This window comes from Ammodytes marinus (assembly GCF_949987685.1).
Source record: "Ammodytes marinus genome assembly, chromosome: 21".
Taxonomy (NCBI): domain Eukaryota; kingdom Metazoa; phylum Chordata; class Actinopteri; order Uranoscopiformes; family Ammodytidae; genus Ammodytes; species Ammodytes marinus.
Genome location: NC_137225.1, coordinates 3,428,897 through 3,453,148, shown reverse-complemented (window position 1 = coordinate 3,453,148; position 24,252 = coordinate 3,428,897).

Here is a 24,252-nt window from a genome sequence, read left to right as displayed (position 1 = left end):
TGGGATTATTGATAATGTTCATCTTCATCTGATAAGAAATTTCCAGGTTCTGGACATACAGCTCAGTCGTTAAACAGCTTTACAGTTGTTAAACAAGGGACTCACTGTAGCAAGCAACATACCAGTTTACAGAGCCTATGCTAAGTATTAACACTGGATTTTATTTTAGCGCACACACAGTACATACAAGTAGCGGAACAAAAGGTGATTTTGACAAGCCATCTCCAGAACAGCTGACTCCACCTTTCAATCCATGAAACTGTATTTTGGTCTATGGATGATGGAGCAATAAAAGCTTCATCTGCCTCTACTCTATTCTAAAGATAAAAGGGGAGGCAATAAAACATGTCTGAAGAACAGAGAGAATTAATTTAAAGTGAAAGAACATCAAAACTTTGATCTGTTTTGATGTTTTCTCTATCTCCATGTTGCAGGGAGACAGCAGCGTCGGTGGGCCAACTCTGCAGCTGATTCCCGCTGTGTTATGAGAAAATTCACGAGGAAAATAAATAACGCACTATTAACCAAATACGTATTGTGTCCCATTTTCATAATTCCCCCAGATATAAACCAGCATGGTGCTGACATTTAGAGATTACATAAAGGACATAAACCAAAAAAAAGTACCTTTGAACTGAAATGATAAAATATCTCTGCAGATCATGTGTGGAGACCTTTTCTCAGATAAAAAAGTTCGAAAAAGGGATGGGTTGGAAAAGCCAAATAATTGAACTTTTGGCAGAACATCTTCATTTTTCAGCAGGCATGGTGCTACTCGCAGCATGGTGTAAAATACAGATTTTTCCCCAGGGTTGGGCTCATGATTGATTTTTATATCTGATGAAACTACAGCAGTTATAGGCGCAATGTACTCTTCTTTAATGTATACTAATATGTAAATTCAGGCAATGCTAAGCCCCGGCCTCTTCTGAAAAGCACAAAGCCTCTCTAACTAATTAATTGTCCTGCTTACCCGACACAGCAAATATCTTCTGTATCTTGTTGCATTGATCAGTCGAAATACAATTACACCAGACTTTGACACGTAGCTTTTCTGTTTGATTTTTAGCTCAGTAGATCTCAGCTGGACCACTGTGTTTGCATTGTGCTGGTATACACTACAGTGCACAAGGACAGAAATAGACCATCAGTGAGTGTTACCTTTCCACAGACAATCTCTGCTTTATATTTCACATCTGTGGCTTTTTCCCCTTCACGCACACTTCGGTGCACAGGCAAACAGCTGTGTCCAGCTCCATCTGACACATTGTGAAGTCATGTGAGAAAAGTGCTGGCTTTTGCCATCATTTTAGACACTTACTGTAGGTGCTAAAATCACCTTCAATCCCAATCCAAATCCAAAATCTGTTAAAATTCCAAGACAAGGCTATAGAATTTATCGGGTATAAGATATCTTGATACTGTATGACTTTTTAAAGAATAAATTGTAAAATATTCCTACTAGAAATGGAAAGTTGAATCGGTGGGCAGTACAATGCTCCCTCACTCAATTCAATTCCCTCAGGGCTTTTACTACAGCTTTCTCTTGTTTCAATTGAAGTCAATCTGAAGTGTTTTTTTTTTACATCTGTCACTGTGCTTTCACTTTAACACATGTTACAATCCACATGGAGTCTAAGAGATGTATATGACATTATTTGTACGCCCCACGTCTGGAGGCCTGAAGGGTGGAATAAAGTTATATTTTTAAATGCAAGTGTAGTGGTAAAAAGCAACAATTGCTAATCTCCTTCCACACAAGAGAACTCAAGAGCATCTTCTTAGTTTGGCTTTTAATCTATTGAGTAATTTAAATGCATACTAAGTGATTGCAATCTATAACACCTTTTGTCAAAGCTAATATCTACTCACCATCCACCTGTCCATCGTGTGTGCATGACGAAAAATTGTTAGGTGTTAACACACAGCCACATCTCCGCTAACAGCGTATTATGTTCCTGGAGCTTTGTGATATTACAGCAACTGACTAAAATATGCAATCATCCTATGTTTGTCTTGTGAACACCGTTATGTTGTTGCTGAGGTACTTTTCCATAGTTGTATGGCGTCTAATGCTGGGCTTACACTAGAGGACTTTTAAAAGACTTTGAAAAGACTGAAGACTGAAACCCTCTTACATCTAAAGACAATCAACTCACACCTGAAGACAACTAGTCATTAGTTTTCAGTCAGAGTGTGATTTTGAAAAGACAGGGGTCTCATATTGCAAGACTACAACTAGATTCCTTTTGAGATTAATATCATAACCACAAACGCGATTGTGATTATTTAATTAAAAACAAGTTAATTCAATATTCCGAGCGGGGGACTTCCTTTAGTTATTTGACCAGCTTTATTTGCTGATCTCATACCCCAATAACTTTAACTCCTAACCCTGTATTTGACGGTAGAGTGTTCAGGTTGCGCGGCTGTCAGCCTGGTTCTCCACCGAGGCTTCTATGAAAAAGTATCCGAAATAAGTGCCTCACCAGGCGGACACAGGTCTCGACTAATGCCGCTCCTCCTGTGTCGTGCTTGGTGCATGCGAGAGTGTGACAGTGTTTACGTCATTTCGCTTGAGCCAACCCCCTAAGACTAGCGATAATATCAAACATGTTTGATAATCAAGACGGGAAGAAGACCACCATACACCAAACGACTGAGATTACGTGCGCGCGCCACAACTCCAGCACGACTCCCGTGATTTCAGTCCGACATTGGAAGATTGTCTGCGACTGTCAAATCGCGTGAAAAGTCGTGTAGTGTAAGCCCAGCATTAGGGGTTGTGATATGAAGATATGAAGTGTGTGTAAGAGGAATGACTACTGGCTCATTAGTTACAATTCGGTTCCTCTTCTGGTCTGGTGCTCCGTATAAACCCAAGGACAGAATTCATCTAGTATTTTATCTGAAGCTGATATCACAGGAGACAGGGGCTATGAAGAGTTGACAATTAAAAGCAACTTCCCGTTTTCAAAAGGCCCTGGCTGGCTTCAATCGGCGGGCGCTAATCATAGCTGGTGAGAGCCCCCTTAATGTCCCTGTAGAGATCCTGCTGCCTTCAGTACAGCAGTGTGACTCCGATTGATCACTGTGAGCCGCCCGCCTGCCTCACAATATCTTTGGAACAAATCACAGACAAATGGTGGCGACAAAGCACACATGATAATGAACAAAGACGAGAAGGAGAGAGAGAGAGAGAGCGAGAGAGGCGTCAAATCACTAGTGATCAGAGGAGCATGGCTTTGGGACAGTCAGACAGTCGCTGCTTTATTAATTGTACGCCCACAAACCCAGATACATCCTCATCTCCCCCCCACAGAGCTAATCTGACCCCCCCATCCATCCATCCATCTAAGATATCCTGCGGTTTCCTGACTCTGTTTCATGCTGGCCCTGCCAAAAGGCTTGCCTGTCTTTCCACTGTGTGTGTGTGTGTGTGTGTGTGTGTGTGTGTGTGTGTGTGTGTGTGTGTGTGTGCGTGCGTGCGCACGCGTGTCAAAGGAGCTATAGTTCAACAATATTGAGTCACATCTGCATGAAAGAGGCAAAAACATTGTTTTTTTCAAGCACTGGTCAATATAGAGATGTTTGACTATTTTGCCTCCATAACATATCTTCTTTCATATATAAAAGATCCAAAATGCAATGTTAGGTGTTTAATTTACTAAACCTTGTCTGTCTGCATCTGTATATTTCTCTTGTAGTATTCCTGTAGTCCTGTACTATGAACCAAAAATAGCACTTTTCTTATCACAGAGGGTTTTAATCATATGTTGTTAATTGTTAGCCTGGAAATCCAGACCCTGATATCTTGAACGATAGAGGGCCTAGCCACGTTTCGGCAGATCAGAGAAAAGACCAAAAATTAATTACCGAAAATGTACTAACTAAAGGACAATAAAGAAATATACTTTTAAAAGAGCTTCGCGCTTGTAAATTAGTCTGTTTGTGAGAGCGCAGCAGGAGTAGTTCTGTAAGGTGCGAGCATGAAAATGTCAGAGTCCAGTGTGGGAGCATTTATTTCAAGCTGGATGAAAAACGGCGCAGTGCAATGCTTTACGCTCGTCCAAGACTGATGTTAAATCACCTTAGAAACACAAAAGCCTTGCGCAAGTGAAGCAGCGATTCACCCGGTGAAACTCTGTGACGGTCGGTGGGTAACGGTGAAATTCACAGTGACACCTCGCCGGTGTGAGCCGCCATGCAAAAAAAACCTCTGGTTTGAAGGCTAACATGATAACCGGGGATATCCTGCCCGTTAGCGCTGTGGAGGGGAAAGGCTTCTGAGTTCTGATTGCATTTCTTGAGCCTAGATACACAGAGCCATGTCGGAAAACTGACAGCGCAACTACAGAAAATGTCCAGTGAGCGGCCCCTCTCTGTTAGTTTCTGTCTATCGCCGAAAAAGTTACAATCACCACCGACGCATGGATATCATTTAAATAAAGCCTCTCATTTTCATGATCATTAGGGCTTTGATGCAAATTCTGAAGTCTGCTTTGGTGCAATTTTCTTTTCAGCAACTCAACCTGCACTGCACTGCAAAAAAAGAAAAGGAAAAAAAGGCAATAAGTCGATCTTTTTGTCGATTCATCCTCTTATACGTCAAGGTACAAATCAATGAGTGGTTCACAATGACATTCCTAGTTAAATATCAATTTTACTATTAGATTGGAAGGATTTACTATTTATTTATTTAGGGTTGTTTTTAGTTGTAGGCTATGTTTGAGGAGAACATTTGGGAGTTTAATTAATGCAATGTTGAAAGAATTGGCAAAATAAATAAAAAAAAACTGCAAAAGCCTCTTTCGGTTTCTGCCTTTCAGCCAACTGTTTATTTTTTTTCGGTTCCGGCCAAGAATTTTAATTTCGGTGCATACATATTATGCTTTGATTTGTAAGATGAAAAAAGGCTGTATCCAAAATCTCTTCTGTAAAAACTTTGCGCACATATATGATGGACAAATTTAATAAAGACTTTAAATCAGGCTTCATCGAACATTTAGTTTTTTTGAGATGCAAACTTACACATCTAGTTAGATATTTCAAAAACTTATGAAAAATTAGCTTTTTCTGTGTGTGATCTATTAGTGTGGTAATATACAGGCAAGTTACCAAAACAAATGTTGGAGGTACATGGACATGATATCAATGGCTACCCTTTCCACTTCTACTCATTTCTGTGCTTAACCATCAAGGATCCAATCAACACTGTTAGCACTTTACACTCAATGTTCCTCTATCACTTTATCTTCTTTCAGTGATCCCACTTCAACTCACAGCCTATTCCAGTGGTCGTACTTGAGCCAACACTCCCAATGATTACCTCCTTATATGGCTTCCAACTCCTATCCATGCAAGGCTTCTGCTAACTTTGATTTCAACTTATTTCAGTGCTTCGGCAATAGAACTTAAGAAAAAACATTGGAGGCGTTTCAGTTGTTTCAAATGTAACAGCTGATATCTTTAGCACAAGTGAGCCCCCCTTCTTATACCAATCTTGTTTGCATTGAGTGACAAATTGGCATGTTTAACACTTCACACTATACTGTTGAAGAAAATATACAGGTGTTGTGTGCAATGACAGATTGGCCACTTGGGGGATTTCCTGCTGGGATGCTTGACAATTGGGGCCAGTGTTGCACTGTTGTTTAAATAACCCTAGCCCCTACTTCAATTAATACAACTGGCTGAATATTGGGTATTATCTATACATATTTTGTTACGGTCCATTCTAAATTCCCTTTTGCACTGCCCCTCCCTACTCTGGGGAAGTATTGGACTGGGGAAAGATGGACAAACAAAAATTAAGTTAATGTGCTGCTGAAACACTGAGTGAGAAGAGGTTGAAGTCCCTTTAGGCGAATGCAGACCATTTTTTGTGGGAAAAAACTATTATTTATTTTGGCGTCGTTAGCAGTCGATCATCTCAGCCTAGTGAGCCCGAAGGCAGCAGAGAGAGCCCATTGAGCCCAGACATATCCAATCCAACTGTTGGTCCAGGTTATGCCGCTGAAGCAGAGCTGGCCAAATCTATTAGGCCATAGGAGCAGTTGCTTGAGGCCCCTTGTTTTTGTTTTGTTTTTGTGTTTTTTTTTTTTTTGGGGGGGGGGTATTAGAACATATAAATTCAGTTATTGTTTGTATATAGTTTTCATCAACATAAACTCATACATGTATAAGACAAAACCTTAATCAAAATAAAATAAAATTGATACTGCCTCTCCACCCAGTTTGAGCTTCCTGGCTCTACTGCTTTTCTGGCAGGCATTGGGAGGCTGGATTGTTTAACCACACCTTCTTAGGCCTGGGCCTCAAGAAGGCATACTAGGCCAGCAGGACAGCTGGGAGTTCACTCTCCCATCCAGGCTTGGTGCACCACCACCAGCCTTCTCCTTTGTTTGGTGTGATGAACTATCCAACATGCTTACGCCATACTTACGCCTCAGTGTATCTATCTTGGGTTGTGTCCTTGGGCTAGACCAGTGGTTCTCAATTACTTTCTGTCATGCGCCCCCTAGGGGACAGACATTTTTTCGCCCCCCCCCCCCCTCTAAATTGAAATACTATTGCCTGCTAATATTTATTGATTTATCTGTACAAAACCACTGTATGAGTTTCTGGAACGAGCATTCTGCATACAATCACCTTATTATCAAATTAGATAACAAAAATGAGCTGAGATAACTTCTGCAGCAAAAAAAAATCAAAGTTCAGTTTATTAGCTCAATTTGTAACATTTAAACAAGACTGCTCAGTCTGTGTGAATCTCAGGACAGAGAACCAAGAGCAAATGATTCACTGAGGTTTGCATTTCATTCAAAACATTTTTAAACTGTAAACATAGTTAAGGTGGTGTTTTTTTTATTATTATAGGCCAATAGGCCTTCTGTGATGCGATAACCAATAATTAATTAATGTTATTATTAGTCTACTTGCTTGATTTCTTTTTAAATAGCCTACCTACAGAGACACTTGGAGACATGTGGACATTTATTTACTGCAAATCGCGGCCTTTCGCGCGGATATGACCATACACAAGCACATATCGCGCTTGCTAGCACTTTTAATAATTTTGGTCAGTTGGAAATCAAGGCAGTATGACTGTGTGTGAATGAATAGAACCTGGATCCCTCTAAAGTTGAACAGTTTAATACGTTCCTGAAGACTAACTTTTTTTGCATTGGCCTTTAACACCAAGCCCCAACCTCAGCGATTTTTACCAGCATCCAATAAGGAAGTGACCACAACTGTAGTAACCCGGAAGTGCCACTGGGGGTGGTACCAAGACTGAGCAATTTTTCTTTGACTCACTTGTTAGACAGGCCATTTTCAAAGTCTTATTAAACCTATTTACAGCCTGGTCCACAAAACCATTTTAGTCTGTATGTTTAGGTCATATCTCCATGACAACACTGAGGGGGGTGAATTTTTTTGGACCACGCTAGTTTTTATTCTTTTGGAGGTTAAAATGTATTGGCGCGATCTCTTGAGTGACAGCTCTCCGCCCGTTGTCCCTCACTTTGCCTCGGAGGTATACGTCAGCTATCTCCCTCCCCCCGACGTGAGACGGAGTAAAAATCTCACAAAATGGCGACGCGCACAAACCAGGATTATTAGATGCCGTGTGAATAACTGAGGTCAGCCCGGATGCTACATCCATATTATTTACTATCTTAACACATGTTGAGTCTTTGACACTCCTAACTTTTTTTCATGTAACTTATATGTAATTTTGTATTGTATCTTCTTGTACAGCACTTTGGTCAACTGATGTTGTTTTTAAATGTGCTATAGAAATAATTTTGACTTTGTCTTTGACTTTTTTGAATCATTGATCTCTGTATGGCCTCTCTTTTTGTAGCCATCCTTGGGCCGGATGGTAAAAAAATACCAATAGATGGTAATTGTATAACTTTTTTGTTTTGTTGTTGCTTTTTTGAAGTTGTTGACAACAGCAGCCAATGCCTAAACTCATTATCCATATCTCTTTTTTAAGCTAGTTCAGATCCATACACTAGATCAGGGGTTTTCAAAGTGTGAGAGAGTGAGCCCCCCCCATCTTTATCTAAGTATGTTTTTGTTTTGCTTTTTTTAAATACATTTGAACATCTTAATCCAGTGTTTTAATCCTGCTTCCTTTAAGCATGGATAGTAGTGACAATGGCCCTCATTTATCAACCGTGCGTAGACCAGAAAAATGGGTGTACGTACATTTCCACGCAAATCTCGGCATTTATCAATATGGACGTGAGCGTAGGGTACGCCCAAATCCCACGCCAGCTCTCAGCTCGTGTACGCAAATTTGAAAACAGCAGGGACTCGCAGTGCAGGCTGTGCCGGGTAGCCGATGACTTTGTTGGACAATTATTAGAAGATAATACAAATGCAATGTTTGCTCAGACCGAAATAAAGATATTAATCACTTAAAAATGTGCAGTTTATGGTGTGCAACTGAGTAGAATAGCTGATTCAAAAGTGCGCACACCGGCCACTTAGGAGCGCTGCATGGGACTGCGTAAGGGCAGTTGTCTCCGTCTTGGAGCAGCTGGGGGAACACTGAGGCACGGGGGCTGCATGCATTCAAAATGTTAGCCTAAGTATTAAATATGTAGTAGGCCTACACTGCTCTTTATGATAAAAAATACACGGCACAACATTCAGCTTAACATTTAATTTATTTGACGCACTTTTTAGATGTTATTTCCTCTTTTAATGTGTCATTGATCGTTTAAGCGAGCGATTTATTTCCACCGTTAACTGGCACGTTTTTCCGATCTGCTGGTGGAGCAGCTCAGCAGGACAGTGGGCGCTCTCACAGCTGATCGTTGCCGGGTCGGCTTGTGCAGCTGACGGCCGGGCTGACCACTCGTGCCAAGCGCATGCTGTCATACAGTAAAACGCAAAATGTGTTATTTTTAACACCAACGCTGTTGACCGCAGCAGTTATTTCCTTCCTAACTGCTGCCTTCTGTCGTTCTTTGATGCCGCTTGTAATGCTCCAAAATGAATATATATTTTTTTCTACTTTCGCTGTTATTTTGTCAATTTCTACTTCAGAGAAGTTCCTCTTCTGTGCCATAATGCGCATATCCATGTCGTAAAACCTCTGGGCGAGGCCTCTAAACTGAGAAAATATAGGGGCGCGATCGCAGCATTTATCAATAATGGCCTGGCGTAAACTGAGATTGGCGAGATATGACTGTTTGATAAATCCCACGCGATACCTGGCGTAGGGAGGTATTTGTACCAGAATCTGCACCAGTTTCCACGCAAGTTTGATAAATGAGGGCCTGTGTGTGCAGCGGAGTGAGAAAGATAGGCAGACAGATTGCCCAAATTATTGACTATTCTGCCGTGCAAAGGCAAAAGACCGTAACCTCATTTTTTTCAAAAATGAGTTTTTGTAATTTTTGGAACACTGGCCATCAGTTTTATCATGTGAACAAATATCTTGAGTCAATTCTGTTGTTTTCTTATCAAAATAAGATGCTGTTTTTGCCGTAACTTCCAAAAGCAGAGGGAAAGCCAAGGCAGAAGACCGTAACATCAGTTACGGTCCTTTGGCTTTGTTTTTGCGTCGCTATGGAACGTTCGGATGAAGTTACGGCTGAGTTACGGCGCTCTGCCTTTGTTTTACTTCTTTATATGTGAATGGTTTTACAAAGCACCACAGTGGAGTTACTGTTTACAGCGCTGGAGTTACGGTGATTTGCCTGTGTATTGCATGTAATTGAAGCACTTCTGCGCTTCCACATTAAAAGCATTTCACTGCCATCACATTAGCATTTCACTGGACAAACGTGAGTTGGCTTTTATTTCGAAGTAACAGGAAGGTGGGCAGCACCTTCACAGAGCCCACTGAGCTCGGCAGCGCTCCAGTAGCAACCCCATGGTAGCAACTAGCAAGACTGCTGTCTCCACACAGCTATCGGATACATGCCAGATTATAAAACACGCATTTAAAAATGCGGGCTCACTGTAATTAACAATGTGGGACAACGTCTCAAAAGTAATTGAAATGCGTGACTGCCCCGCACAAAGCGGGACATCTGGTCAACCTACTTCTGTCACACACACATTAACTTCAATAAAGTAAGTAGCCTAATAAGCTGCCTGCCAATGACAGTCCAGTCCACTCACTGACTGAAAACAACGCGAGCGAGATGGCGATGCCTCAAGACACACCTCCCTGGCTCGGAGAAAACATAGCCTGAACGATAAACCAATCCAGCAGATCCTAGATCGCAGTTTACCTTTTCTTGAAATCTGGTCAAAATCCATGGCAAAAAAATATCCACTGAGGAGAAAAATCCATTGTCTAAATCCATAAAGAGTTATCAGTATTATTAGTCCATTCGCTGGCTTGTAGGCCTATATTTTCCGGTGCGGTGCCATAAAGTGATCAGCTGTCATAAAGTGATTTTGGTCTCACGGTACTTGCTGAATACCACTTTTAAACATATATGTAGCCTAGTCTAAAAGTATGTCTTCATATAAGAACGCAAATTTGCTCGCGCTATCTCTGGATTTTCAGGGTATGAAGTGGGGCCTAACCAAACACCAATGTGTTTGTGAAAGTGTGTATTACAAAATGTTTTTTCATAATTATAAAGAGTAGCCTATTAGAATAGTTGTGGGAAGAATTAAGTCCCTGAAATCCGGACTCTCTCTCTCTCTCTCTCTCTCTCTCTCTATTTCTCTCTCTCTCGCTCTCTCTCTCTCTCTCTCTCTCATACACATATACATACATTTTCTATTCCATCAAAAACGCAGTGTTTTTTCACTGACTCTAGAAAACTTGCACATAATGGCATCAAACACATATTCCTATACGTTTATCAGAAAATTATAAATGGCATATAAGAGAATACATTTTACTGACATCCAACCTTTCAAATGTAAGAAATATAGGTGGATACTTTTAAGTGTTATTTTATCTCAAATAAGTACAACCATTTTTTTTTTTAATTTTCCAAAAATTAATAATTTTAGCCATAAAATTTAATTTTTTTTAATTTTTTTTATATTCAATTTGTGTAGTATTATGCCTAACAAGACACCACTCACTTAATGCTATCATTGTTATAACAGGAAATGTTGATATAGAGTGATACAAATCCAAATTGTCAATAGAATAGAAGTTAAGGTCTTTTGCCTTTGCATGACCCATTATTGTTTCGCAGATAATACAAAGGCAGAGTACAGTAACTTCCGAATAAGGGTCAAAGGTCAAGTTAAAATTTTAGATTTTTGGGGGATAAATAACTTCCTTGTCATACAATAACATGCCAAATTTTCAAGTATCTACCTACAACTGATTTGGCAGGACAACAAAATAACTTTGAACTCATTTTTCTCAGTTCTACACTCTGGTGAGTTAAGGTCTTTTGCCTTTGTAGGGCAGTATTGTTAAATGTCCTTCACACACCCAGTGTTTTTTTGCTAGTGCCTCCAATGTCCTGCTGTGTGAAAATAGTAGCCAGCGGAGAACCAGACCCTACTAGGGGGGTCCGGGGGTATGCCCTCCCCCGTGAGATTTTTTTTACCTTTTTTAAGTGAAATGCATGAATCTTGTGCACTTTGAGAAGAAACTTAAGAGGCTAAATATGAGGAATTTTGCGTGAACAAATAATTTGGAGACACTGGGTCCGATGAATTAGAAGCTATTGAAGAAAGACCCATGAATTTTCCATAAAAATATTAATTTAAAATAAAATGTTATGCAGGGTCCTCTGGGGCTAAGTGCTCTTTTTCTTTAACAAGACATATTTCTCTGTAATATAGTGAATGCATTTAAATGCAGTGAGAGGAACTAAGCAGAAGAACTCTTGTCCAGCTATCTTTATTTCCACAGACAAGGCTGAAATAGGCTATAGGCTATCGACTATACACAGTGCATGGGCAACTGAGGGCAGCCCCATTTCCAAATGTTTTCAAATAAACTCAATACACACTGTGCTAGGACGTGAACATGACATCACATGATCAGTTAACCTCGGATTATCTCCCAGATTATCTGATTCAATTATTAGGCTATTAACTATCTACACCAAAACATTGTATTCCTTTTTTTGTATGATAACTTACATTTGCTTAATATGATGTTAATATCAAAATCACAAACTAAAAAAAAAATCTTTTTCGTTTTTTTTTCTCACATATTCACCCGCGCCCCTCTCAGCTTGAAACACACTGCACTAGATGTTTTGTTTCCATTATGTGCAATTACTGCAACATTTGTATAGACTTTTTCGCATGGGAATATACATACATTTTTGTAGTTTAGTATTCTGAATTTCTATTTATTGGTTATTAAGTAAGCCTCAGTGAGTTCATCACATTATTGTTTTATTCATGCTGTTTCCATCCAGCTTTACAGTATTAGGTGTGACATCCTATCAACAGAAGAATAAATGAAGTATTTTGGGTTCAGCAGGAGATAAACCAAAAACTATTTGTACAAATGTATTTATTGGATTCTATTTAAAGACAGTATTTCTGCTAATAGGTCCCATTTTGGTTTGAAAATGCTAATCTGTACATAACGTGCTCAATTCAATGACTACAATAGGAAACTTGGTCCGGTGCCATGTGAAATGGAAACACATTACAATGAAGAGGGCCCCAGAACCTAAACTCCAACCTGAGTCCGGCTCCGGGCCCGCAAAGGTCTAGGGTCAATGGGACAGTAGGTATAAGATAAGGAAGGTTTGGATTTGCGTAGCTGGCTATTGAGCTATATCACTTGCCTCTTGCCTTTTTTGGTACATGTTCAACTTTTCATAAAGTAGATGCTTTCATTCTCTTTGTTCTATTTGAAATGTATTTAGTTCCTGTGTTATACAAATATTCAGTATTTAGTTGAAAGTTTTGCATTGGACAGATGTTTCTTACAGAGTTCTGGTGTTTTCATATAAGAAACGTTCAATTGGGCGCTCCGGTGGTGTAGTGGATAGAGCGCGTACCATGTTGGCTCCGGCCTTCCTTGCAGTGGTCGCCGGTTCAAATCCGACCCGTGGACCTTTACTGCAGGTCATCCCCCCTCTCTCTGTCTGTCTCTCCATTTCAACTGTGTACTATCTAATAAAGCTTGAAAATGCCTGAAAAATTATTAAACGTTCAATTGCTGTAACAGCAGTGTTGCCACTGCAAATAATGAATACAGCCCCATCCTAACTCTCCTAACCTTCCCTGTCCTAACACCCACCTAAAGAATTTCATTAGTGTTGGCTCTTAAGACTTTAAGGTTACAGCCACACTGCGTCCCAGTTCCCAGTCCCCCTCACATGTGACATAGATCTGATGTTTTTAATCAGTGTGAGCAGCACAAAGCGTCACAGAGTTGTATTTCTTTTTTTAATTCCATCTGGACCACATGGATATGTGAGACACTGTGCCAAATCTGATCCCCGAGGCAAGTGACCTACATGCAACCAGCTTTTGAACACTCCCAATTTTAATTTGTTGTTACCTTGACAATGAGTCATTCTTACATCATTCACACACACATCAGACACTGCTACTTTGGAGAATTGGCCCGTGCCAGGGTAAAGGAACAGGTCAGAAATCAGTTATAAGTAAATAAATAAAGATATATATAAGAGGCAGTTATTCTGAGAGACAACCCCCCTTCACTTTTAACACATTACAAATGTAGCATTCAGAATACAAATTCTGTTTGGATCAATCCAAATGTAATACCTGCTTTCACACTGTAGGTAATTTGACATTCAGTGTGAGCTCCATCATAACACTTCTTCAGAGGTTTTTTTCCAATCCTGACGGGAATATAGAACATTCTTGGGGAAACACTGGTGTGAGTAGCAGTGAATGCATCTGTGAGCAGGATAATTTGTGTGTACGACCATATGTGTCTACAATACAGCCGGTGTACGGCAGTCAGCCAAGCTAAGGCGGTGCTCAGCAGCCCCTCAGCAGCTGTTTGGCAAACAAGCAAAATGCCACCGCGAAGCAAATAAATAATCCATGCCTTTAATTAGTACCCCCTACTACTACCACCACCTCCTCCTCCTCCTCTTGATCTCTCCCCTCTTTTTGATGTCAAGAGCCGGAGACAGGATTTAGTTTTCAAAGAGAATATGAGAGTCGCCGCGCTCTGTAGTTCAAGGGTGATGGTAACCCAAAGCTCTTAGGCCTGAAGTCTTCGGTTCCAACGGCTGTAACATGTTTGGATCGGACACAGAAAAGTGTCAAAGTTGTCTAGTGTTGTAGGGGGCAGGACCGGAGGCGACAACAGCCATGGGGAAATACTTTGTAAATAATTTCAGTTGACAGCCCAACGAGGGGCGATTGATGATGACATCATTTGTATAGTGACGATGACACTGTAATACTGATGCTGCTGTTTGCTTGTAACTGAAAATCCAAGCCAATGTCAGGCCCATCAATAACTGAAAATGAGAATGAAGTGAAACATTATTGATCTTTAGCAGACAGAGAGTTGTTGCTGCAGCAAAGGGCACAGGAAACAATGAGGAACAAAGGAAATAGCAGATTGACAAGTGTACTCTGCATTACGTTATGACCTTGACTTCAAAGATAATTACATTCATGTACTTTCAACCCAGTCTCACAGTGAAATGTGCAACTTACATTGGTCCACAGCTAAAAGCGTAGCAGTATCACAACTTTATTGAGAAGCTACCGGTAGATTTTTTTCAAAGTCACATTTTTTAGTTGGTATATTTTACACTGAACTCTTCAATAGCTGCCTTCCAGAAGTGAAGCAAATTCTTTGATAAGGCACGGGTGCAGAATACAGATGAAGAAATTGTCTTCAGTGCCTCAAAAAACATCATTTGATAATTTTGAATTTAGCAGACAGCTCCTGTCTGAATATATGTGAGATTGTATTCTTCAAATCCATTTCCAAGTCACATTATAAACTGTAATTCATAGAAAGTTGCATTAAATAAATCATTTTCCAAGGCATAGTACATTTGTGAGCATGTCTATAAAAAATGTAAGGTACTCTATTAAAAAGTTGTAGGCCACAATCAAGACTGTGACGATTATCAACAAGATTACTGTCCATGTAAGGACTCTCTCTTAAAGTATATACCACTACACAGTCTCCCACAACTCTGAAATCCTCCAAGAGATGTAGCCTCATTCTGTTCAACCACAGGTACCGACCATATCCACCGGCGCTATCATGGCCGCTACCTCCAGGTATTTCCATCTAACTGAGTCTGATTTATTATTCCACCTCACCATTGTCGAGCCTTGGCCAGCTGCTCCGTAGGGACCATTTGATGATCGATGGGGGCCCCGGGGTCACACAGGGCTGGGGCTCCAAAGAGATGCTTGGTATTCAGCAGAAACTCCTGAAACCCGGCTTGATACTTCTGACACCATATTTAACTTAGAGAGAGAGAGAAGGGGGTGGTGAAAGGACACAAAACTGACTGCCCTCACTGTTAATCTGATGTTGCAGAGAGGCAGTGTTTACCTAGCACGCAGTTCACATTATAGCTTTTTACAGCTTATATCTAGAAATGAGATTAATCATTTTAAGAAGTTTTAACCATAAATTGAATATTTTCTCTTTAGACATCCTTTGTACTAAAGGTTTATAGATTAATCGGTTTGGCAGATATTATGTTTTAAAAACTATCGTTATCAGGAGAACACAGTTTGAATAGTGTATATTAAAATTGAGAGGCACCCATACATGCAGACTTAAAGGTCACATAGTATGCTTATGTTCAAACTTGTAATTTGTGTCTGTACTAGAAACTGTTTTCATGGTGTACTGTCCAAGAAAATCCTCTATATTTCTCACAGTGCCATTGCTGAATCTCGTCTTTTCAGCTTCCATTGCTGAGCCTGTCTTTTTAAGCCCCGCCTTCAAAAATTGGCCCTTAATGTAACTGCCAGTTTGAATCTAATTTACAGTTGAAGGCCAACACAGTTCCAGTGGATGGAGTGCTTGGTAATGAGGGGGCGTGGCTTCTTCTATTATGATGTCATAAGGGGAGAGAAGTCTGACTGTTGTTTTTGAACATAAGTTCTCAGAAAGGCGTAGATGGAGAAAAAGATAGAGGGTTCTTTTTTTCCTCATACATTTGGAGTCTCGTCACACAGAGGAACCATATTAATGTGAAACACCATGAAAATGTGAATTTTACATAATAGGTGACCTTTAAATTAAGTTTTTGGCCATAGACTTTAGAGATTTTTCTATTTTTAAAACAATTTCCCACTCCATAAAAGAACCTTTGCAGACCCGGGTAAACACTGGAACAGCTTATTGTACACACCACAATCAGCTGTTTGTCCATGAAACATCACAGGCAGACAGGAAGGAAAATAAACCTTTCCACTGTACTCTCTTCCAAATAGCCCAGCCATTTACCTATCCATTTATGGAATCTGATCACTAAAGGCTGTTACATACTCCGCGAGAAGAAAGAACAAAGTTCTCGGTGACAGAGCTGCGAGAAGTTATTTCTGGTCTGATATTACATACTTCACGAGAACTCAAGTCCCGAACTCCTCACCGCAGCACACGTCATGCGTTGTTACCATGATAATTGACTCAGTAGCGCCAGCTGATTTTCCTTATTTCTTTAAAACGGGCACTTCGCTTTCCTCATTGACTTCAGACTGACCAATCACACAATAGTTCTCGGACAAGCTGCGAGAAGAAAGTTCGGCCCGAACGATGTGTCGAGAACAAGCTGCGAGAACAGCTAAACAAGAGCTGCGAGAAGAAAATTACGTAATTTTCTTCTCGCAGCTGTCACCGAGAACTTTGTTCTTTCTTCTTGCGGAGTATGTAACAGGCTTTAGAGGTCAGAACTAGCAGCCTTCTATTCCCGTAGGACCCTCCTCAACATGGGAAAGCAGAACAGAGTGGAGCCCTTGCAGTACAGCAGCTTCGACATATGATATATGAGACCAATAAAGTATTGGCTTCCCGTCCAAAGTTTTTATTGCGACATTTTTATATCATCTTAAGAAGTTTGGTTACATCAGAATTTTCTTGAGGCCATGGGGTTACGCAATCACCTAATTGTGAAAAGATAACTGGGTGAATAATCTTCACGGCAGTAAAGTACTCTCCTCTTTCGGATCAACTCAAATCAAGGGAATAATTTTATCATGAGTGTCATATTAGTTGTGTAAATCAGGCATTTAACCAGTTCATGTCACCTTTGATGATTATGTACTGATTGGTCATTGATTTCTAAATGAAACAAATTATGGATGTCTTGTTAAAACATCGCTCTACAATAAGACTTTTGTCATGAATTGTTTGCTACTTCTGGCTGACTGAAGCCAGGTTAGCACTGCTAGCTGGCTTAGCTGTGTTCCCATCACAAACATTTCCCTAGGTTTCCAAGTCCATGCTAAGTTAATAGATTTTAATTTTAGCCATGTTGATGGAGAAACCTGTCCGGATCACAACGTCCGTCTACCAGTCAGTATGTCAGTCCACCCCTCTGATCCAGACTAAAATATTTTAAAAGTAATTATAATGATTAGTATGAGACACCCATGATCTAAACACAGCTCTATTATAAAGTGTTCATCTATGTAGTAGATGCTACTCAACTTATGTTATTTTTGCTGGTAAAAACACACTGACCATAAAACTGTAAAATCCCAGATTCCAGTTCAGCTGTAGATCTTGGTTGAAGCTCTCTCCCTTATTCTCTGTGATTTCTCTACTGGAGCTACATAATAGAGGCTCATATCCCCCTGGTCTCAGATCAGAGCTAATACAATGCTTCCTTTGAGGAGGTATGGTGGTTAACATTGGTTTTTGCATGAGAGTAGAATAATTTAAATAGCATCAGAAAGTCTGCACGTCTTTTGATCCCTGTTAACTTCACTGCGGAGCTGGAGCTTGTGTTGGGCAGAGCAGTGATAAAACTGTAAAACATTGGCTGCATACAAGAGACACTTGAGCTGCCCACTTGATCACAGCAATAACCCAAATTGCTGGTGCTCCCCTTTCCTCTAGCGCCATCATAAGGTCAAAATATTAATTTACCAAAATGGTTTATTCCCAATTACATGTAAAAGTGATGCATTTACCTTCAGCCTTGGTTGTAGTCTGAATCTGTTGCGAAGAAAAGTGGTGGACATGGTAGATTGTGAGGGAAATTCCGGTTGTAATTGTTATAACCATGTTTATGTGTTATAATGCTAAAAATGAATAAAAACAATATTTAGGTTGCTGGGAAACTAAACACAAGTTAACCCATATAATCATTTGGCATGGAGTAATATTGTGTATAGAACAAAATATTAAGTGTTATGGGACACAAATGTTAATAGTTGAGGTGTTGAGGGAAATGAAGATTAAATAATGCTTTGAGTAGAAACATGTACACACCCTGTGTTGTCTGTTAATTGTGTTATTTCTAAATGCAACATTACATAACTGTGATTTACCCCGGTGCAAATGTTTAACACGGACTGCGTTCCAATGCTCCAGTGTGCCATTATGGGACAAGCACAGGTAGCACACTAGTCTTTAAGCCTAGACGATAGCTCTAGCTATGTAAACGTAAAACCTACAGTGCTTAAGGCCAATGAGCTTGTGAGAGAGGCTTATCACCAGTGTTTCAGGTCTTAGGAGACGAGATATAGTAAGACATCCTGTATAGAATATGCAAGAGATCTGACAACTTTACACATTGGTTAGCAGCTTTTAATGGCATTATTATGGAACAGTTAAAGGCTATGCTGCCCGGAGGACTTGCCACGTACATAAATTAATATGATCATTTTCAGTTTCAAAAATGTACTTTGGGTTTCTACTAGAAACAGTTTTTATGGTGTGGTGTCCAAAAAAACACTTATATTTCTCACAGTCATTGCTGAAACTCCTCTTTTTAGCCTCTGTCTGAAATGCTCCAGAAATGCTGGGATTTTTTAACATAACTTTTCGGTAAGGTGGAGAAAAAAAAGAAAGGGTTGTTTTTTCTCATACTTTGGGAGTGTCTCGAGTGACCCATATTAATGTTTGAAAAACATGGAAAAGTTAATTTTGCATAAAAACAAAGATACCACTGTGGCTGTCAGCCAGCTCATGAGAATGCTCTACTCTAGGGGTGGCCAACCCGCGGCTCGCGAGCCGCATGCGGCTCTTTGCCCAGCTTCGTGCGGCTCTTCAGTTCATATCAAATTATGATTATAATTTTTTTATTTTTTTTTTTATACTTTTTTTTTGTGGGCCTATGTGTGTGCATGTTCGCAAACGTTTCATGCGGCTCTTACGTTCGTTTTACATGTTGTCTATTATTTCATGTTTTATTTTATTAATGTGTAGGCCCTATGTGTATGCCTGTTCGCAAATGTTTAATTGAGGACGCAACATAACGTTCGCAAACGTTTGGTGCGGACGCAACATAAAACTGCCCGCTCAGCTTGGAGGGAGGTTTTCCGTGAGTAAACTATTTGTGTCAAGTTCGCTCCGAAACAAAGTGGGAGAGTTCATATTTTTTGTTGAACGTTATGCCAAGCCATTCTGCCTTATATGCCAGGTGTCATTTGCGCATTTCAAGGCTTCAAATCTTCAGCGCCACTTCAGCTCTCTCCATGCTAAAAGTAAATCCCACAAAGCAACATGCATAGCAAGAGAAAAACGCTATTTTAAATTGTTATATTTTTGTTTGTGGACTTGGTTGAACTGAGAGTTTGTGTGTGAGGCAGTGCACACAATGTTCATTGTTGAAAATGACTGCCCTGTCGTCTTTAGTCCAGTCCTGTCATTATCACAGGGGCGGCCTTAACGATCTGGGGGCCCGTTTCAAGTCCTAGTGTGGGGCCCCCTGTTTTTTAAAATTTTTTATAAATAATGCTTGTGCATGCATGTGCAAGCTCCCCGCGAAAATAAAAACGCCCCCCCCCCCCCCCCCCCCTGAAATCTTACTGGCCACCCCAGTGCCCCCCCCCCCCCCAGTTCAAATGTTATTTTTTATTTTCATTTTATTTTTTTAATTACATTTTTTTCCTGATATGTATCCTAGTTCAGAGATGATATGTATTTTTTCTTTCTTAACTTTTTTTGATAGGTAGTTGCCAAGTTCATCACACAAACACTCCAATCCACTGATATGAGATCAGTTTGCAATTTTCAATTACTAAATTAATGGTAGGACTGTGGCCACTAGAACTGGTCTCTGGTCAGCAAAGGTCTTGAAAACAGCATAAGTGTGCTTGTGACATGCGTGCCACCCATGCATGTGTATAGGCACGTGTCCCAGCAGATTTTTGAAATCTGAATAAAAAAATTAAAGTTTGTAGTTAGCGAGTGTAACATTTTCTTAGCAAGGGCAGACTTTCATAAATAAAGGTTTATTTTTTTAGCAAGATATTTGGTCAAAAGCTAGTGGTCATCCGTCCCTCTGTCCAGTTGTTAGGCATTTGGCTGCTAGCAAGTTATGTTGTCTTGCTAATTTTACTATTCATCTGAGCTGAAATAAATATTGACTTTTTCCTTTATTATCTTCGCGAGAATGCACCAGAATGCTTAGATTACATGTTAAAAACACAAAAAAATCTTCTGGGGGGGATGCCCCCAGACCCCCCTTCAGGGGTTTAGTTTTCTGACAAACATTACAATGGATACTAACATGATTTGGGCATTTGGGATTATAAATCATCTTTGAATTGGCTGTACAGCATATCACATGCTATTCATTCAGGGGTGCGATGGCCACCCCACTCTAACTCTGTGGCCCACCTTGGCCACCCCCAGTCAAAATTTCCTGGAATCGCCACTGTGTGTACCCGTGTGTACGATGTGGCTCTTTGCAGTAACACAGTAAAAATGTGGCTCTTTGTCTCTGACTGGTTGGCCACCCCTGCTCTACTCCATGAAGGAGCATTTAAGTCATACAGCAAAAAAGCGTGTGACCATATCCTCAGTCATGGTATACGGTTTACAGTTTGACCATTTGGTTGCTGAAGAATGTTCCTTGACTGTGAGCTTGTGCAGGGTGAGGTAGCTGTAGGGGGTCTGGTCGGTGTTTTTCATTGAAGCGCTTCAGTTCATTTTGGGGCATAGGTTTGGCTGGTAGCTGTGTGTGGGCCGACACTACTACCTCACTTGTGGGTTACACTCCAGTGTCCAGTGGATGCTGAATCTAATGAGATGGTTTATGGAAGGTCTTCTAAGCCTGTGTGAATACAGTCACTATTGTAAAGGAAGGGTTATGTTATCTGACTGTGGTGGTGATGTCAATTCTTTGGTTCCCTCTAAGTCAGAGTTTCCTCTGTCAGTTTGATATAGTCATCTTTATCATGTCGAGATATCCGCGGTGATTCTAGTGTGTCCTCTTTCCCTTGCATCTTCTAAGGATCAGTGTTTTTCTTCTGAAGATGATGCAGTTTAAATATAGTGGCGAAGGGGGCGCTAGTGGTTAGAGCGCTCTGATTTTCAAGTTGATTGTTCATGCGGCGATGCTGCGTGACCTGATTAACCACCTGCTTGTGCATTTTTTTCCTGTTAACGTTGCCATTTTTTCATCCACGGTATCGAGTCTTTGTACTGGCAGTGAACCCTGTTGGTAGCCGTGTGGAGGTCTAAAAGTGTGTCTAGTTTGCTTTCCAGTTCATCGAACCTTGCGTTTGATCGTCACATTTTTTTTATTCTTTCTTTTCTTATCATAGGTCCAGCTAGTGCATTAGACAAACAATGACCCAAACTGGAGTCAGGCATTTATTTATTATTAGAAATTTGACTGTATTCACGTCAATGTTTTACTTAAACTGTCTCAATGCCATATCTCTGCCTACACTATCACTGCAATCTAAATAAACTGCTGAAATCTTGCTTTCTTTTCAAGCTGCTGTTCAGCACCAGGTGCAGTCCAGAAGCCGGACACGGATGACTGTGTAATGAGCTAAATATATGCGGAATGAGGCCAAAGAATTAAATGGCAACAACTCCACTGTCCCATTGCTTAATAAATTGTGTCCATGGTATTTGTTATGAGTCACTTAAAGGAGAAGTAAGCAATTTATTTATGTTAATATAAGTGTTAAATCGCTCTTTATTCATACAGTGATCACCTATATAGTGTGCACGTTTCATAAGGCCGATCTCTCAGTCACTCGCTCTGCATGTAATCGGCAAATTAACTTTTCGGGGATCCCACTACTGATAACCAATCAGAAGAGAGAACGCTACAAACCGGCACCCGTCTCACTGCCGTTGTACGTGCAGAGCAACAGATGGGTGAATGTTATTATAAGATTACTTGACAATATTATTAGATAAATACGACGATATTATTAGATAAATATGCAATTGGTAACAAATTGTATCATATTGAAAACTAATATATATTAATATGTATTATTATTTTTGAAATATTATTATATCACTAATAAGGAAGCCAATAGTCATTATAGATATATAAATCAGGGAGAAGGGGTGAGATTAAATAAGTTTTCTTCTTCTCACCCCTTTTCGAACAGGTAAAGCAAGTGTGAGACAGTTTATTTTCATTTGTGGTTTTCATTGTGTGTAAATATTACTTTATTGTAACTGTCCACTTGTTTAATTTATTTTATTGTTTATTATTGCTTTTTTGTCTTTTATTGTTTACTTGTTCGAAATAAAAACATTTTCGATTCAATTCAATTCAATTCAATGTTTATGCGCTTACAATGAGAGAGGTAAAAATCCTTCTGAATGTCAGTTTTGATGGTTTTTATCATGTTTTATCACACTTATGGATCTGAGATGATGATCTGCTAGATAACTTGCTGCTTGAAGACCGCAGTGCATTAATGTGGTGACGTGGGGACGAGGGAGGGGACTGCTAACTGCAGTAACTGACCGTAAGTTAGCTAAACTGACCATTCTGCTTACTGAACCTTTTAAAGGTAAGTTTTAGCATTCAAGTTATGAGTTGCACACACCCTGCTTTCTGTGTGTTGTTTCTCTGGTGTGAATGTATTAAACCAGTCATGTTTTCCTATTTATAATCAGCGTGCTACCTCTCTGATCACGGCTGGCAAACTCCAGATGAGTGAAGAGAGTGGTATGATATGCTCATCTGAATCGCCCTTCAATTATTACAGTCAGCTCACAACACTATAAGCTTAGGCCAGTGCTATGAGTGTTTGTGTGTTTGCTTTATCCTGGATTTCACTACTCAGGCTACAGCTATTGTGCCATTATTTGTTGGGAGAGTTTGTTTGGGCTGTATGCAGCCTTGGATGAAGATGTGTGTATCCAGTACAAGAAGTGTACAGACCCAGACCTTGAATTTAAATGAAATACTATTTTGACTTGTTGTATTATTGAGTATAAAGCCTTGTCACAGGAATCCCTCCGCCTGAACAGTGGACATTTTTTCCCGTCCATGAGTTGTTGACTTTTATTACAGGACTGTGTGAAGTTTATGCAACCAACCTTTAGTTACATTTTCCAGTTTTTGTTCAGAAACATATTTATTTCCTATTAATTCAGATTTCAGTCATTTTTTATTTTATTTTTTAGAGAAAAACTAATATTAAATAACTTGTCTTGAATACTCATACAACATTGCTTAATAGAGAGGAAAATGTCGGCAACAACACAGCAAGGCAGTCATTCTTCAATTCTAAATGTTTCAATGGTTTTGGCTCTTTTTATCAGCACGTTGTGTGTTTGATGATTTGCATTGTTCATTGTGTTTGTGTTGTTGTTTTTGCTTTGCATTGTGTTTTGTTTGACTCAGCGTCATTGTAAATGAGGATCACCCTTCAATGATCTCACCAGTATAAATAAAGGTTGAATGAACGAATGCATTTGTCTGCCTTGTTGTATCTAACAACTAGCATGCTGACATCATGGACACAGAATCCTTAATATTACTTAAATATTACTTTAGGCCCTGTGGCTACAGATGTTTATGACCCCTCAATGAAAAAGAATAAAAATAAAGACTGGATCGTAAACACGTGACAGTTCAGATGAACTGAGAGCAATCAAACCATGCATTCCACACAATGCAGGAAAAGGCGTCATTCATTTCATTATAAAGGCTTTTCTCCTGTGAACACCTTTATAATTAGGCTATCAATTGCTTTTATTTGACCAGCTCGCCGCAAGTTCCAAGTGCAAGCCTCTTGCCTTCAGCCAATGCAACATTAATTTACAAACCCCTGTCAATGGATAGTAAAATATAGTAAATGGAGTGCCCTCCTAGTCAGTAAACAGAATATTAAGCTAATCAATATAAAGCAATACATAAATGACTCAAGACAACGCTA